Source organism: Euleptes europaea, chromosome 2 (assembly GCF_029931775.1).
Source record: "Euleptes europaea isolate rEulEur1 chromosome 2, rEulEur1.hap1, whole genome shotgun sequence".
In the NCBI taxonomy this organism is placed as follows: domain Eukaryota; kingdom Metazoa; phylum Chordata; class Lepidosauria; order Squamata; family Sphaerodactylidae; genus Euleptes; species Euleptes europaea.
The window spans coordinates 10,769,250-10,786,024 of record NC_079313.1 but is presented as its reverse complement, the minus strand read 5'-3'; positions in this window follow the sequence as shown (position 1 = coordinate 10,786,024).

The window sequence follows — 16,775 nt, the reverse complement described above, 5'->3', positions numbered from 1 at the left end:
AAAAAGAGGACAGACAAGCTTCAGACTTTTAACCAATTAATCCAGTGTTTTCAAACTACTATTTATTCTGGAGAACTCTTGCACTGGCTACAAGGAACTTCTTCATAACAAATGCAATTTAGACAGACAGACAGACAGACAGACAGACAGACAGACAGACAGACAGACAGACAGACAGACAGAGATAGATAGATAGATAGATAGATAGATAGATAATTGCATTTCTTATGAAGAAGTGTATGTGTGTGTGTGTGTGTGTGTGTGTATAATTGCATTTCTTATGTAGAAGTTCCTTCGAGAGAGAGAGAATTACATTTCTTATGAAGCAGTTTGTGTGTGTGTACACACACATACACACACACACACACACACACACACACACACACACATATAATTGCATTTCTTATGAAGAAGTTCCTTATAGCCAATGCAAGAGTTCTCCGGAATAAATAGTAGTTTGAAAACACTGGAGATGGAGAGATAGATATGTTTGAATAGATATACAGTAGTTTGAAAACACTGTACAGACAGACAGACAGACAGACAGACAGACAGATAGATAGATAGATAGATAGATGTCATCACAAAAGACCCATAACCCAAATAGCTAGGTAGCCCCTGGAGTCTCAAGGTCTGAGCCTTGGGTAGGGTTGCCATCCTCCAGGGGAGGGCTGGAGTTCGCCTGAAATTACAACTGGTCTTCAGCCTACAGAAAAGCGTTCCCCTGGAGAAAGTGGCCACTTCAAAGGGCAGACTCTATGGTACACCACAGTTTCTAGGTGAAATCCCTCAACATATTCCCTCCTCCACAGACCTCACCCTCAAACCTCCCAGAATTTCCCAGACTAGAGTTGCAAACTGAAGAAGAAGAAGAGTTGGTTTTTATAGGCCAACTTTCTCTACCACTTAAGGCAGAATCAAACCGGCTTGCAATCGCCTTCCCTTCCCCTCCCCACAACAGACACCCTGTGAGGTAGGTGGGGCTAAAAGAGCTCTTAAGAGAACTGTGACTAGCCCAAGGTTACCCAGCTGGCTTCATGTGGAGGAGAGAGGAAACCAACCCGGTCTACCAGATTAGAGTCCACCACCACTCCAGATTAGTGTCCGCCACTCAAAACCACAGCTCTTAACCACTACACCACGCTGGCTTTCTAGTCTTGAAAATTCCTGGAGATTGTGAGGCGATGTCCATGGAAGGGGGAATATGGTGAGGGATTTCACCCAGAAGCTCCAGTCTTGGGAATCTAGCAACCAGGGACTTCAACACATAAACAAGCCCACCAATTCGAACTCGCAGCCTAAAACCAGACTCCCTCCCCCAATAAAAAAAATTCCACTAGTTTACTCAAGCTTTCAAGCTGATCCAAACATATAGGCATAAATAGAAGTCTCTTTGACAAGAATTGAACAAGAAAGAGCAAGTCTAGTGTCTCGCTGAATTTTCATCAACGCAGACCTTTCGGTGAAATGTCAGGGGGTTACAAAAATGTTCCTGAAAAACTCAGCTGTACACAGCTTCGCACATTTTCCACACCTGTTTGCCGCCTTCCCTCCTCTCAATCTGCTACTGCATGTGAGTGGAAGGGAACATCTCCCTTTGGGTGAGGCAACCGGCCCTCAGACGTTTCTTTCTTCCCCTTACACACCCAGTCCAGTTTTGCATCCTTTGCAAAAGGGAATGAAATATTTCGAAAAGGAAGGGTTGGGAGGTGGCCCCAGCTCTGTCTTGGGCTCATCCTAGGGTTGCCAACCTCCAGGTACTAGCTGGAGATCTCCTGCTATTACAACTGATCTCCAGCAGATAGAGATCAGTTCACCTGGAGAAAACGGCCGCTTTGGCAATTGGACTCTATGGCATTGAAGTCCTTCCCCTCCCCAAACCCCGCCCTCTGCCCCAAAAATCTCCCGCCGATAGCAAAGAGGGAGATAGCAACCCTAGACTGGCCCATGGTCACCCAGCAGGTTTCATGTAGAGAAGTGGGGTATCAAACTGGAGATCAGTTATAATAGCAGGAGATCTCCAGCTGGCAACCACTGTTATCTTCTTCTGTGGGGTTGTTCTATGGCAGATGTATTGGTTCATTCTCTAATACAGAGGTAGGAGGTCATCAGAGGGGGATCGTAAGGATAAAGAAGTGAAAATCTGATTTTTGGTGTGAAAATGCACAAGCGATACGAGCGCAGCCTGGATTGAGAATTCAGATGTCTTTTATGGTTCCGATTGGCTCTAGCCTAAGGGCTGAGCTATAGAACTATTAAGTCATGCACCCACGAAGGATTCGAGGATCCAGCTGCCAAAATGTAGGCCATGAATAGATTCTGGTGAGCTCAGCGAGCCCATACAGCTGGGGGTTTAGACGCTGTAAGCCCCCGGAAAAATTTTGAAATTTGGCCAATCACAGGGACATTTTGAGGCCATATCAAATGGGTATTAGAGTATATTCTAAGGTAAATATTAAGAATTTCAACCCATTGGCTTATGCTTCTATCACTAAAATAGCCTTATTTTAATAACAAACACTGGGGGGAAAAACTCCATCGATTTTGCTTAAAAATACACTCACTAAAAAAAAAAAAGTACTTGAAGGGCTCTCATAGAGAGGAGGATGCTGAGTTGTTTTCTTTTGCCCCAGAAGATCGGACCAGAACCAACAGGTTGAAATTAAATCAAAAGAGCTTCCGTCTAGACATTAGGAAGAATTTTGTGACAGTTAGAGAGGTTCCTCAGTGGAACAGGCTCCCTCGGGAGATGGTGGGCTCTCCTTCCCTGGAGGTTTTTAAGAGGGGGTTAGATGTCCATCTGTCAGCAATGCTGATTCTATGACCTTAGGCAGATGATGAGAGGGAGGGCATCTTGGCCATCTTCTGGGCATGGAGTAGAGGTCACTGGGGGTGTGGGGGGGAGGTAGTTGTGAATTTCCTGCATTGTGCAGGGGGTTGGACTAGATGATCCTGGTGGTCCTTTCCAACTCTATGATTCTATGTTGCTTCATAGCTCCTCCAATATTAGGGCCCCTGAAGCATATGCTTCATTAGTTTCATAGTAGATCCACCACTGACCCAACAAGCAACCTTTCTGCAGAGCAGTTGCTGTTTGAGAGAGGCGGTCCCCCCCCCCTTTGAATCCCATAAACGGAACAACGAGGGAGCTGGTGGTCTCCTCGGCTGGCTGACTAGAGGACCTCAGGTGATCCCGTGTCAACACGCATTTGCCCGGAGTGCCTGCCTCTCCGCCAGCATGAGCGTGGGTGGCTGTCGAGTGGAAGGTATTGTCAGGCCTCAGCAAGTCGATGCGTTCCTGGCAATAACTTTCCTCCAGACGATGCAGCGAGTTAAAAAGTTTATTTCAGAAGGACAGCGATTTCAGCAGGTCAAACACTTAAAGCTAGCATACAGGTATGGGGAATACAGAAACATATATAGGGTGGATACAATGGGGTTGATTGGATTATTGGAAACAAAGGCACAATGCCGAAGCAAACTACCGGTAACGACTTGAGCAAAGGTATTCAGAGTAAAATGTGTGTGTTCCCAGGTTTGTCAGGACAACTCCGGTGAAATTCAGCGACTAGGAAGGGGGCATTTACATGTACCGCGGAAACCCATTCGTCATGGCTAGAGTTTAGGTGTTTCCAGTGGACAAGGTACTCCAGCTGGCCCCTTCGCAGTCTGGAATCCAGGACTTTAGAAATTTCAAAGTGTTGTTCTTCCTTGAACCATAATAGGGGTTGCAGCTGGGGGCTCAGGATGCCAATCGGGGGCAGGGAGAAAGGGCTTTAAAAGGCTCATGTGGAATACCGGGTGTACCCCCTGCAAAGTCTTAGGAAGGTCTAGTTCAGCAGTGACCTCATTAATGATCCGGGATATTGGAAACGGGCCCACATATTTTTGGCACAATTTCTTACACGGGCGCAACGACCTTAAGTTCTTTGTGGAAAGGTAGACCTTCTCTCCAACCTTCAGGTCCCATTGGGGCACCCTGTGTTTGTCTGCCTGCGCCTTGTATCTTTCCTTAGCTTGGTCTAATTGCTTCACTAGCCAGGGCCAAGTATTCCATATGGTATTAGCCCATGCGGAGACTTCCAGGGGGTCCCCCCCCGGCGGGAGAGGAACAGCTCCCAAAGGATCGAACTCCACACCATAGACTGCTTTGAATGGACTCAAGCCAGTTGCGGAGTGTACAGAGTTGTTGTAGGCATACTCTGCCAATGGTAGCAGGTCAACCCAATTGTCCTGGTGGTAGTTAGAAAAGCAACGCAAGTAGCATGCGATCACGGCATTAACCCTTTCGGTCTGCCCATCTGTCTGCGGGTGATAGGCAGAGGATAAACCCTGATCCACCCCAACCAGCCCCAGGAAAGCCTTCCAAAATTTAGAAATGAAGACCGAGCCCCTATCGCTCACGATCTTTCGCAGAAATCCGTGTAGACGGAAGACCTGCTGCATGAACAGACGGGCCAATTTGTGGATGGAGGGCATTCCTTCGCAAGGTATGAGGTGAACCTGTTTTGAAAATAGGTCAGTGATCACCCACAGTACAGACTTCCCCTGGCTGGTAGGGAGGCTAGTGATAAAATCCATGCCGATTACTCGCCAGAGTGCCTCCGGAGTTTCTAGGGGTTTTAATAATCCGGGGGTTTTCCCATCAGGCGTTTATTAGTGGCGCAAGCAGGGCAGGACCTAATAAACCCATTGATGTCCTGGCGCATCCCTGGCCACCAGAAGCGACGTCGCACTAGGTGCAGGGTTTTAACAAAACCCAAATGCCCCCCTGCCTTGGAGCTGTGGCTCCATTCCAGTACCTCTCGGCGCAGTTTCCGGGGAACATAGGTTTTTTCCCCTGGGGTGTCGTTCTCCCCCTCCCCCAGGAGTTTGTCCCCTCGCTCCTCCTGAAGAGCATCCTCCCACCTAGCGTGAGTGGCCGTGGGAAGATCTCCTGGGATCGCTAGGGGGCGGGGGTAGAGGCTGCCTCCCTGAGTGGGAGGTCCGGGACAGCCGGTGGGACTGCCACACAGGCTTGGGCTCGGGTCAGAACTCCTGTGCTTGCCCCTTCCGGGTCCAAGCCAAGGTGTTCCGGGGTAAAAAGGGAACCTATCGGCCGCTCGACCCTACAATCATACTGCGGCATGCGGGAGAGTCCATCCGCCAAACTATTCTCTTTTCCGGGGACATGCTTAATAGTGAAGCGGAACTTTGAAAAGAAGTCCGCCCACCTAAGCTGCTTGGCAGAAAGCTTCCTCTGCCCCAAAATGGCTTCCAGGTTGCGGTGGTCCGTCCAGACCTCGAATGGTTCCACTGCCCCCTCCAGGAACTGACGCCAGACCGTGAGGGTGTGCTTAATCACCATGGCCTCCTTCTCTCCCATCGGCCAGTTAAGCTCGGGCCCTGAGAATTTTTTTGGAAAGTATGCTTAGGGCTTGAGCTCCCCTTGCTCGTTTCTCTGGAGGAGCGCCCCCCATGGGTTTGTCAGAAGCATCCACCTGGAGGGTAAACAGGTGAGAACAGTTTGGGTGGTCCAGGACGGGTTCTGAAGTAAAGCGGCTTTTCAGAAAATCAAACGCTGCCTGGCAGTGGTCATCCCATGCCACCTGATAGTTGGCAGCAGTAGCCGCCTGTCCCTTCCCCTTTGTTTTAAGGAGGTCCGTGATGGGAAGGGCTATCTCGGCAAAGTCGGGGATGAAAGTGTGATAAAAGTTCTCGAAGCCCAAGAATTGTTGGACTTGTTTGCGAGTCCTGGGGGGTTCCCAATCTCGGACCACCTGAATCTTCTCAGGGTCCATGATCAACCCGTCGGGGGATAGGACATACCCGAGGAAGGTCAGCTGGTCCTGGTTAAAAGCACACTTAGATAATTTAGCATACAGGTGGTGTTCTCGTAAATGGCGCAGCACCTCCCTCACCAACTCCCGGTGTTCGTCCGGGTTCTTAGAATAAATTAGGATGTCGTCTAAGTAGACGATTACCCCCTTATCCAATAAATCACACAATATTTCATTGATTAGTTGCATGAAGCACGATGGAGCTCCAGACAACCCGAATGGCATAACTAAAAACTCAAATACCGTATATACTCGCATATAAGCCGAGTTTTTCAGCCCCAAAAAAGGGCTGAAAAAGCAGGCCTCGGCTTATACGTGGGTCAATACGGTAGGGGAGGGAGGAGGGAAGAGGGAGGGGGAACTTACCACCGCAGCCGCCATCGCCGCCGGGTTCTGTAGGTCCACTGGAACATTTTGCCGCAAAGTGCCCCACTCTCCTGCAGCGTAGGCAGGCTCCCTCTCTGAAGTGGCGCGCTCTCTCTTCCGTGAATCTGCCCCGGGCCCCCTCGTTGCGGCGGGGCTCTGTCGCAGCACCCCCCTTGGGAAGGCCTCGGGGAGGTTCTTTCGCTGGGCAATCCCTTGCAAATTGGAGCATAGACTTACGGGTCTTGACTTGCGCTGTTAATCGGATCCATTCCTCGACCGTTTGTGGGCTGCCCAGGGTCAAACAGCCATCCAACACTTCCCACCGCAGTCCTTCGTGGAAGTGTTGGACCTTGGTGGCTTCACTCCTCTCTCTTATTTTGCAAGAGAGAGATTGAAATTCCTGGGCATACTCCATTACAGAGCGAGCCCCCTGTTTTAACTTGCGCATGGCAATCTTGGCCCTCTCCCCCCGGTGGGGGTCTTTGAAACGACTTTGCAGGGGCCCCAAGAACGCATTCAGTGAGTGTAGAATCCGGGGTTCGGATTCTGTCGCCGTGACTGGCCACTCTACCGCCTCTCTCTCCAGCAGGCTGATGGTGTATCGGACCCGGGCTTCCTCTGAAGGAAAGGTATCCCCTTGGTCTTCCATGAACCCGGTCAGTTGGAGCAAGAAGTGGGGTAGCTGGGCACAGGTCCCATCGAAAGACACCTTCAGATCCCGGGTTGCAGGCCGTCTAGGTGGAACGGGTGGGGGTGTCCTTGTGCTGACGGGCGTTTGCAGGTCTCTCACCGCTCCCAATACAGCTTCCATGTCCCTCTGGAGGGTTCGCAGCTGCGCCTGAAGATCCCGGTTCTGGGAAGTCAGCGCCTGGTTCCGCTCCCGCAGTAGGGCTTCCTCCTCCCTGGTACCGAGGGGTGGGATACCAGGGGCATGGACGGTCGAGGGGTCGTCCCATCGATCGGTGGTCACCCATAACCGGCTCCGCTCCTCTCCCCCTCTGTACATGGGGGTCAGCGGCCCTCGGTAAAAGCGGCCGGGGTCCGTCACCGTCAGTCGGTTGGTCCCGATCCATGACTCGGTGTGCGTAGGTATGGAGGTCCGGGCCGACCTCTTGAGGGAAAAAACGGCATGCTCGGTCGGGTGTCGTCCCGGAGCTGCTTCTTCTCGGCCCTCCTCAGCGAGGGGGGTGGCCCCTGGCCAGTATTTCTGGCGAAGATCTTCATCCGCAAGGAACAGGTTAGTGGACCGTGCAGACATCCTTTCCAAAACTATTTTTCTAGTACAAAATAATAAAGAAGAGGGATGCTAGCCTACTGTCAGGCCTCAGCAAGTCGATGTGTGCCTGGCAAAAACTTTCCTCCAGACGATGCAGCGAGTTAAAAAGTTTATTTCAGAAGGACAGCGATTTCAGCAGGTCAAAGACTTAAGGCTAGCATACAGGTATGGGGAATACAGAAACATATATAGGGTGGATACAATGGGGTTGATTGGATTATTGGAAACAAAGGCACAATGCTGAAGCAAACTACCGGTAACGACTTGAGCAAAGGTATTCAGAGTAAAATGCGTGCGTTAAGTGGCAGATCTTCCCGGGCTCCCAGTATTGTTTTGCGGGACCTGGTATCTGATCAGCCATTACCGGGGCGGGTCTCCATTGAGCTGCAGAGCTTGGGCAGGAGACCAGGTGCAAATGGAGAAGAACGGAGTGCAAAAGGACCCCATTTTGTCCGTGGGGGAAACCATCTTGTTTCTCTCCGGGGCCGGCGGGGAGCCTATCTGACAGGTATGACGTCCGTGGCCCAGGAAGGTGTCACACTGGCAGACGCTTCAAAAGCTATCGATCAGTTCCCCTGGAGAAAATGACTGCTTTGGCAATTGGACTCTATGGAATTGAAGTCCCTCCCCTCCTCAGGCTCTGCCCCAAAAACCTCCCACCAGTGGCGAAAAGGGACCTGTCAACCCTACCTGGAGAGCTGCTACTGGTCTGAGCAGACAATATTGACTTTGATGGACCAAGGGTCCGATTCAGTATAAGGCAGCTTTATGTGTTCAAGAAGAAGAGTAGGTTTTTATTTGCCAATTTCTCTACTACTTAAGGAAGAATCAAACTGGCTTACAATCATCTTCTCTTCCCCTCCCCACAATAGACACCCTGTGCGGTAGTCGGGGCTGAGAGAGGTCTAAGAGAGCTGTGACTAGCCCAAGGTCACCCAGCTGGCTTCATGTGTAGGAGTGGGGACACCAACCTGGTTCACCAGATTAGCCTCCGCCACTCATACGGAGGAGTGGGGGATCAAAACCCGTTCTCCAGAGTCCACCGCTCCAAACCACAGCTCTTAACCACTATACCACGATGGCTCTAGATTGGCCTAGACTGGGCCATCTAGGTCAGGTTGTGTGTGTGTGGGAATAAAGTTGCTAACTCTGGGTTGGAAAATACCTGGAGATTTTGAGGGTGGAGCCTGAGGAGGGCGGGGTTTAGAGAGGGGAGGAACTTCAATGCCATAGAGTCCAATTGCCAAAGCGGCCATTTTCTCCAGGGGAACTGATTTCTATTGCCGGGAGATCACTTGTAATAGCGAGAGATCTCCAGCCACCACCTGGATTTGGCAACCTCAGTGTGGGAGGGGAATTCAAACACCTCTGCGTTGAGAGCCCCTGAGTCCTGCCCGATGTGGGACAGCTAAAGATCTCCTGCTATTACAACTGATCTCCAGCCGATAGAGATCAGTTCACCTGGAGAAAAGGACTGCTTCAGCAACTGGACTCTATGGCATTGAAGCCCCTCCCTAAACCCCACCCTCCTCAGGCTCCGCCCCCCAAAACCTCCCACTGGTGGCAAAGAGGGACCCTACTCCCAAGTAAATGTGCATAAGTTTGCAGCTGTGATTTCTTGCCCTAAGATAAAGGAACGAGTCCACATCTCAGACTGTGGTCCCATGCATACTTCCCTCAGGGTAAACATGTAGGTTCAGGCTGCTAGCATTCATCCCACAAAGAGTTCTGAAGATTACTGGAAAAAAGCTCTGTTTACTAACACGCTGGATTCAGAAGCCAGTAGAGGACAGACCACGGCTGAATAAATGAATTCCGCTCACAACAGGCAGAGACAGCCTGAGAGAAGCCAGTGTGTGTGTGCATTTGAGTACGTTCACATACATTATGCTTTGATGCATGGCGCAGAGTTATAAAATTGTGCGCGGTGCACAGAAAGTAGATACGTCTCCCTCCCGCGCCTCCCTCCCCCTGGTAAGGTTAGAACTCCATGGCGCCCAGTGAAATTGATGGGCAGGACATTCAGGACAGAGAAAAGAAAGGTCTTTACCTGATGAGTCCGTCTCTTGCGGTGCTTGCTGCCCCCTCCCACATGGTGACCATTAGCTTAAGTGGCTTTGGGATTCAAGTCAAGAAGAACCGAGCCTCCAGGTTCAGGGGTAGTCTATCTCCAAGTATGAGACCTGCTCAAATCAAAGGACCCACGTTGTGTAAAAACAGGCTTCACTTTGCATCATGTAGGGCTGCCAACTCCAGGTTGGGAAATTCCTGGCGATTTGGGGGGGGTGGAGCCTGGGGAGGACAGGGTTTGGGGAGGGGAGGGAGGGACCTTCTGTGGGGTAAAGGCCATAGCGCAGGGGTGTCAAACATAAGGACCACGGCTGTATCCGGCCCCTTGAGAGCTCTTATCCGGCACGTGAACCAGTCGAGGCAGCCACTCCCCACTCTTGATCTGGGCTGGCGAGGCATGGCCCGGCCCAACCAAGAGACATTTATGTCATATCCGGCCCTCGTAACAATTGAGTTCGACACCCCTGCCGTAGAGTCAACCTTGCAAAGCAGCCAATTTCTCCAGGGGAATGAATGTTTGTAGTAGGGTTGCCAGATCCGGGTTGGAAAATACCCGGAGAGTTTGGGAGCAGAGCCTGAGGAGGGCGGAGTTTGAGGAGGGGAGGGACTTCAATGCCATAGAGTCCAACTGCCAAAGCGGCGATTTTCTCCAGGGGAACTGATTTCTATCGCCTAGAGATCAATTGTAATTCTGGGGGTTCTCCAGCAGCCACCAGGAGGTTGGCAACCCTAGCTTGCAGGCTGTAGCTCAGCTGTAATTCCGGGAGATCTCCAGCCACCACCTGGAGGTTGGCAACCCTACTTTGTAGGCTGGAGCTGAGGCGTAATTCCGGGAGATCTCCAGCCACCACCTGGAGGTTAACTAATGAAAAGAAACGTGTGCTGATACAACGAAGTTAAACAAATAACAGCACCAGCTCAAATATATAATAAAGGAAAATTTACCTTTATAAAGATTGATTACCTTCACAACACGTATATGAAACAAGATTAAATACAAAAAAGGTTAAATACAAAAAAGGTTACTTCACCAATAACTCATTTGTAAAGTTCATAGAAGTCCAAAGCCAATCAGGAGAATGGCATACGGTTCCAACTCAAATACGAAATTGTAAAGTTCATAGAAGTCCAAAGCCAATCAGGAGAATGGCATACGGTTCCAACTCAAATACGAAACTGTAATCCAGTATATAATTGTGGTCCAGGTCCAAAGACTTTCCCCACTGCCAAGTCCAGAGACTTTCCAATCCAAAAAAGGTTAGTCCAACAAAATAGGTCCAGTCCAAAACGGCACCTCCGGATAGGTGATCGTTTCACAATATGAAATTGCTTCTTCAGTTGATTAATATTGCCTTGGTACTATTAGAATCTTTAATCCTTATGGATAACGAAAAGCTTATATATAGGGCTCAAAGGCCTCTGAAAAACAATATCATGCAGTGAGCTATTAACTATACAATACATGCTAATTATTCAAACAAATTAATTTCATACATTTCAGCTTACCAACATTGGACCAGCCGTCTCACAATTCCTCAGGCTTTGCCTTGGCTGGTACCGAGTGCAAAACCCGCACAGAATAAATCCCTATTGCCAGATAGCCTACACCTGTGGGCATGATTGGTAATTTTCATTTAAAGATAGCAAGACAATTCAAATTCATTGTTCAGACCTAATGGGGTCATAGATTTAAAAAGATGAATAAATCTCATTTCGTGCCTGTGCAGTAATTTGGCGACGTCTTCTTGAGTATAGGGGCGAGGTTTGTATTGCCATAAGGCAAAAAATAACAGATCCTTGTCCGTATGGCCTTTTTCTAAGTAATGATTGGTTAACGGAGCCTCACGTGTGTGGGAGCGTATCCTTGCCCGATGCTCACCGATACGGATTTTTAATTGTCTCGTTGTTGAACCGATGTATAATAAAAAACATGGACAAAAAATTCCGTACACCACGTTGGAAGAGCTACAATTAGTAAATTGATTGAGTGTAAATGTAAAATTAGTGTTAGAAGAACTAACTTCCTTAACCGGCAAGCAATACGCGCACATTGCACAAGAGCCGCATTTAAAGTGACAACTCTAGCCTGCAGGCTGGAGCTCAGATGTAATTCTGGGAGATCTCCAGCCACTACCTCAAGGTTATTGTTGTAAAGCCACACAAGGGGATAAAAATGCTGAGTTGCATAAGTACAACAAAAAATATAACAAAATTAGGCTAACAATCAGGTAAGTGCAATTAAGTGCAAATTGAATATATTCTTAGGTAAGTACTATTAACCATTAATAATTACTACGATACGATATGACAGTCTCACATCTTGAATACATCAGACAATGTTGCCATAACTTGAAAAACAAGAGGACATCACCTAAGTCTGAATTGTAAGCAACTTACCTGATTGTTAGCCTAATTTTGCTGTATTTTTTGTTGTACTACCTGAAGGTTTAGGAGCCCCGTGGCGCAGGGTGGTCAGCTGCAGTACTGCAGTCCAAGCTCTGCTCACAACCTGAGTTCGATCCTGGCGGAAGTCGGTTTCAGGTAGCCGGCTCGAGGTCGACTCAGTCTTCCATCCTTCCAAGGTCGGTAAAATGAGTACCCAGTTTGCTGGGGGTAAAGCGTAGACGAATGGGGAAGGCAGTGGCAAACCATCCCGTAAACATAGGGGATTTTTGCATGGTACTTAGCAGCGTGTTCTAGGCTGAATTGCCCCACATATTTTTTTTTTTATTTTGCACGCTGAACCATCATTCCGGAAGTGACTGCGAAGCCGGCGCTTACCTGCTTCGCATTACAAAAGAGCCCATTTAACGTGACCTTTGGTGTTTGCCGCGAAGAATCCTCCTCAAGGAACAATGCAAAACAACAGAGGCGCGTTAGCTATGAATATGCTAATGGCTATGCAAACAGGAACAAAGGAGCAGGCGAGTGGAACTTCTCCTTTTGCGTCGGGAATGTGAAAAGTCGCATTTTTAAAAAGAGCTTTGAGCGAGCATCAAAATTGACCATGCAAAAATGGCCATAGTCTGCCTAGTAAACATGGCTCAGGAATAACCCGGTGATTGCACAGGGGACCTTTACCTTTTTACCTGGAGACTGGCATCCCTGCAAAATAGCTGGTACACTTCCTGCTAGGCGCAATTGCCTCTTGAATCTCCCCTTCCCTTCCTGCAACCAACTGCTGCACAAGTGTCTAATATTAGCCGCTCACTGCCCCCCCCCCCCAGCCAACCTCCCGGCGTTCACAGCGGAGATCAAAGGCAGCCCCCCCGGCTCCCCATGCCGATCTGCGGTTTCATTAGGGACCCGTCTCTCTCCTGACAGGCGACGGGCCTGCCGAGATGCCAATTAAGAAGAGCAGCGCCTGGGCCTACAGGTGCCGGATGCTGGCAGAAGCTGGCATGGGGGAAAGATGCCTTGGCGGGGAGGGGGACACGCGGGGTCGCCAACTAGGGTTGCCAACCTCCAGGTAATGGCTGGCGATCTCCCGCTATTACCACTGATCTCCAGCCGATAGAGATCGGTTCACCTGGAGAAAATGGCCGCTTTGGACTCTGGCATTGAAGTCTCTCCCCTCCCCAAACCCCACCCTCTCCTGGTTCCACCCCCCAAATCTTCAGGTATTGCCCAACCCAGAGCTGGTAACCCTAGAGGGACCTCAGCTAGGGTTGCCAGGTGCCTCTTTGCCACTAGCGGGAGATTTTTGGGGTGGAGCCTGAGGAGGGCGGGGTTTGGGAAGGGACTTCAATGCCATAGAGTCCAATTGCCAGAGCGGCCATTTTCTCCAGGGGAGCTGATCTCAATCAGCTGGAGATCAGTTGTAGTAGCAGGAGATCTCCCGCTACTACCTGAAGGTTGGCAACCCTATCTTGGGGGGTCAGGACCTCTGAAGAAGGACAGGAGGGGGCGTCTGCAACCGGAAACAGGAATCGGTAGAAATTGCCAATTTAGTCTGGTTCCAACCGAGTGTCTCTGAGCTAGTGCAGAGTGCCTTTCGCTCAACCCCCATCCCCACACACATTTTTCTCTTTTGTGTGTAACAGAGTAAATTTAAGCTCTCATCTTTCACTCTTGAGCTATCAAATATATGTAACAATAAGTCCCCCAAAAAGCCAATTGCTGCCTGTCTGCGAACCTCCCTGGTTACTGGAATGACTTCTGTGATGTCATCCTGGGGGAATGCAAAGAATGCATGTTTTCAGCATTTTTGTGCCATTCCTGGACGCTGCCCCCCACCAGTTCCCTGAACCACAGCCAACTCCTCTGGTATTCAAGAATAAAGGAAACCCCACAGCTGTATCATAGAATCATAGAATCTTAGAGTTGGAAGGGACCACGAGGGTTAACTAGTCCAACCCCCTGCACAATGCAGGACATTCACAACTACCTCCCTCCACACCCCCAGTGACCCCTACTCCATGCCCAGAAGATGGCCAAGGTGCCCTCCCTCTCATGAACTGCCTAAGGTCATAGAATCAGCATTGCTGACCGATGGCCATCCAGCCTCCTGAGGAAGCCTGTTCCACTGAGGAACCACTCTGTTAGAAAATTCTTCCTAATGTCTAGACGGCAACTCTTTTGATTTAATTTCAACCCGTTGGTTCTGGTCCGACCTTCTGGGGCAACAGAAAACAACTCGGCACCTTCCTCTCTATGACAGCCCTTCGAGTACTTGAAGATGGTTACCATAGCCCCTCTCAGTCTTCTCCTCTTCAGGCTAAACATACCCAGGTCCTTCCACCTTTCCTCATAAGACTTGGTCTCCAGCCCCCTCGCCATCTGGACATGTTCCAGGCTTGTCTACATCTTTCTTAAATTGTGGTGCCCAAAACTGAACACAGTACTCTAGGTGAGGTCTAACCAGAGCAGAGTAAAGCAATACCATCACTTTGTGTTATCTGGATACTATACTTCTGTTGATGCAGCCCAAGGTTGCATTTGCCTATCAAAATGAACTCTCTGGCCATTTATGCATGGGAGGTTTTGCCTTGGATTTGCCGCTCTCTAAATGCACATTTTCCCCATCTGAATGGGGGCCTATTTTTGAGGTTTGAGAATCCAGATGGGGGAAATGTGCATCGAGACAGCGGCAAATCCAAGGCAAAATCCTTCCATGCAAAAATGGCCTCTTCTCTCTCTTTCTGCCTGCCTGTGTGTGTGTGTGTGGGGGGAGTTTGTAGATCAAATGAAAGCCAGCCAAGATATGAACGCCGCATGCCTCTGTAGACCGTCTCCTCTCAGATCACCCAAGCTCAACCCTGGAGCCACAAGCATTCATTTAATGATCAGGTGGGGAGCTGAGGTAGGAAGGAAAGGGAAGACAACTCCAGATGGTCTCAGCAGGAGAGAAAGTATCAGGGGAATTGGGGAGGGGGAGGAGAAGAACCATCCATCCATAGGGACCCTGTTCTAATCAGCCGGTTGCTTAGAAGGCTGAAGTTGGTTCCCAGTTCCCAATTCATTCCCAGTTCCTTCCCAGTTCCTTATTCGCATTTCCCAGTTCCTGAATGATATTGAGGACAATGTAACAGCTCTGCACCCCCAAAAGAAAGTTTGGACCCTCACATATCATACACCCCCACATTCAGGGGGCTGTGCCCTCAGAGGGGGTGCATGCTGCATCCTGGTCCAAAGTCCAGTTCTTGTGCCAGCTGCTCCCAAGTGGGGTGCCCCCAGGACAGATGCACATCCCTGCACTGGGGCTTAGATAAGAGCCCCGTGGTGCAGAGTGGTAAGCTGCAGTACTGCAGTCCAAGCTCTGCTCACGACCTGAGTTCGATCCCAACGGAAGTTGGTTTCAGGTTCAAGGTTGACTCAGCCTTCCACCCTTCTGAGGTCGGTAAAATGAGCACCCAGCTTGCTGGGGGTAAAGGGAAGATGACTGGGGAAGGCACTGGCAAACCACCCTGTAAACAAAGTCTGCCTAGGAAATGTCGGGATGTGACGTCACCCCATGGATCAGGAATGACCTGGTGCTTGTAAACTTCCCCGTACGATTTCCCTTTTAATGCCAATAAAGGTATTCGAGTTTCTCCCAGCATTCTGGAGTTCCAGATTCCCTGGTCTTCTCTTCCGAGTGGAAGGGTTGCAGCAGGATTCCTCTGTTGTTCCATTCTGTTTAATTTCCAACTCGCCAAACCTTTTTAGCCGCTCCTGTTACTGGCAAAGACAGTCATGCTAGGAAAAGTTGAGGGCAGTAAGAAAAGAGGAAGACCCAACAAGAGATGGACTGACTCTATAAAGGAAGCCACCACCCTCAATTTGCAAGATCTGAGCAAGGCTGTTAAGGATAGGACACTTTGGAGGGCATTGATTCATAGGGTCGCCATGAGTCAGAAACAACTTGACGGCACTTAACACACTTTACTTGGCATTTCTCTCCCCCCCCCCATTATCAATGCTCAGGTGTGCATTGATGAAACACTGCCCCCCCCCCAAGATCGTGATGTGATGTGCTTTCATGTCTGTTTATTGAGAAAACCATAGACCGTGTGCCCTTCGTCCATGAAATGTAACGGTATATTTGGGGCTCAGTCATGCCTTTATTTAATTCACTAGTCTCAGAAGAAGAAGGAGGAGGAGGAGAAGGAGGAGGAGGATTTGGTTTTTAAATGCCAACTCTCTCTGCCACTTAAGGAAGAATCAAACCAGCTTACAATCACCTTCCCTTCCCCTCCCCACAACAGACACCCTGTGAGGTAGGTGGGGCTGAGAGAACTGTGACTAGCCCAAGCTCACCCAGCTGGCTTCATGTGGAGGAGTGGGGAAACAAATCAAGTTCACCAGATTAGTGTCCACCGCTCATGTGGAGGAGTGGGGAATAATCAAACCCGCTTCTCCAGATTAGAGTCCACCACTCCAAACCACCACTGTTAACCACTACACCATGCTGGCACCATAGACACTAAAGGTACACAGTTGAGAGAGAGCATTTTTTCAATGTTTGAGAGACAGGGAGCGACATTTCTCTCTGTTCTCTTTGTACACGTAATTCATCATTTAATAAATCTCTGTGACATCCCTGCCACGCACACGAAGGCCTACCTGTATCCCTTTGTTTCCCCACCATTCAAACCTTTCTTCATTAGGATGATCCCCTTTCCACCCCCACTGCTCAACCTCACTTGCTGAACAAGGGCTCAGGTTGAGCAAAGTCGATCTTAATGAGCTTGCGATGGAGCCGGGGTCTGCTTAGGGGAACCTGTCACAGTGCGGGGCCTGCAAGATCAAATCCAAAATCCCAC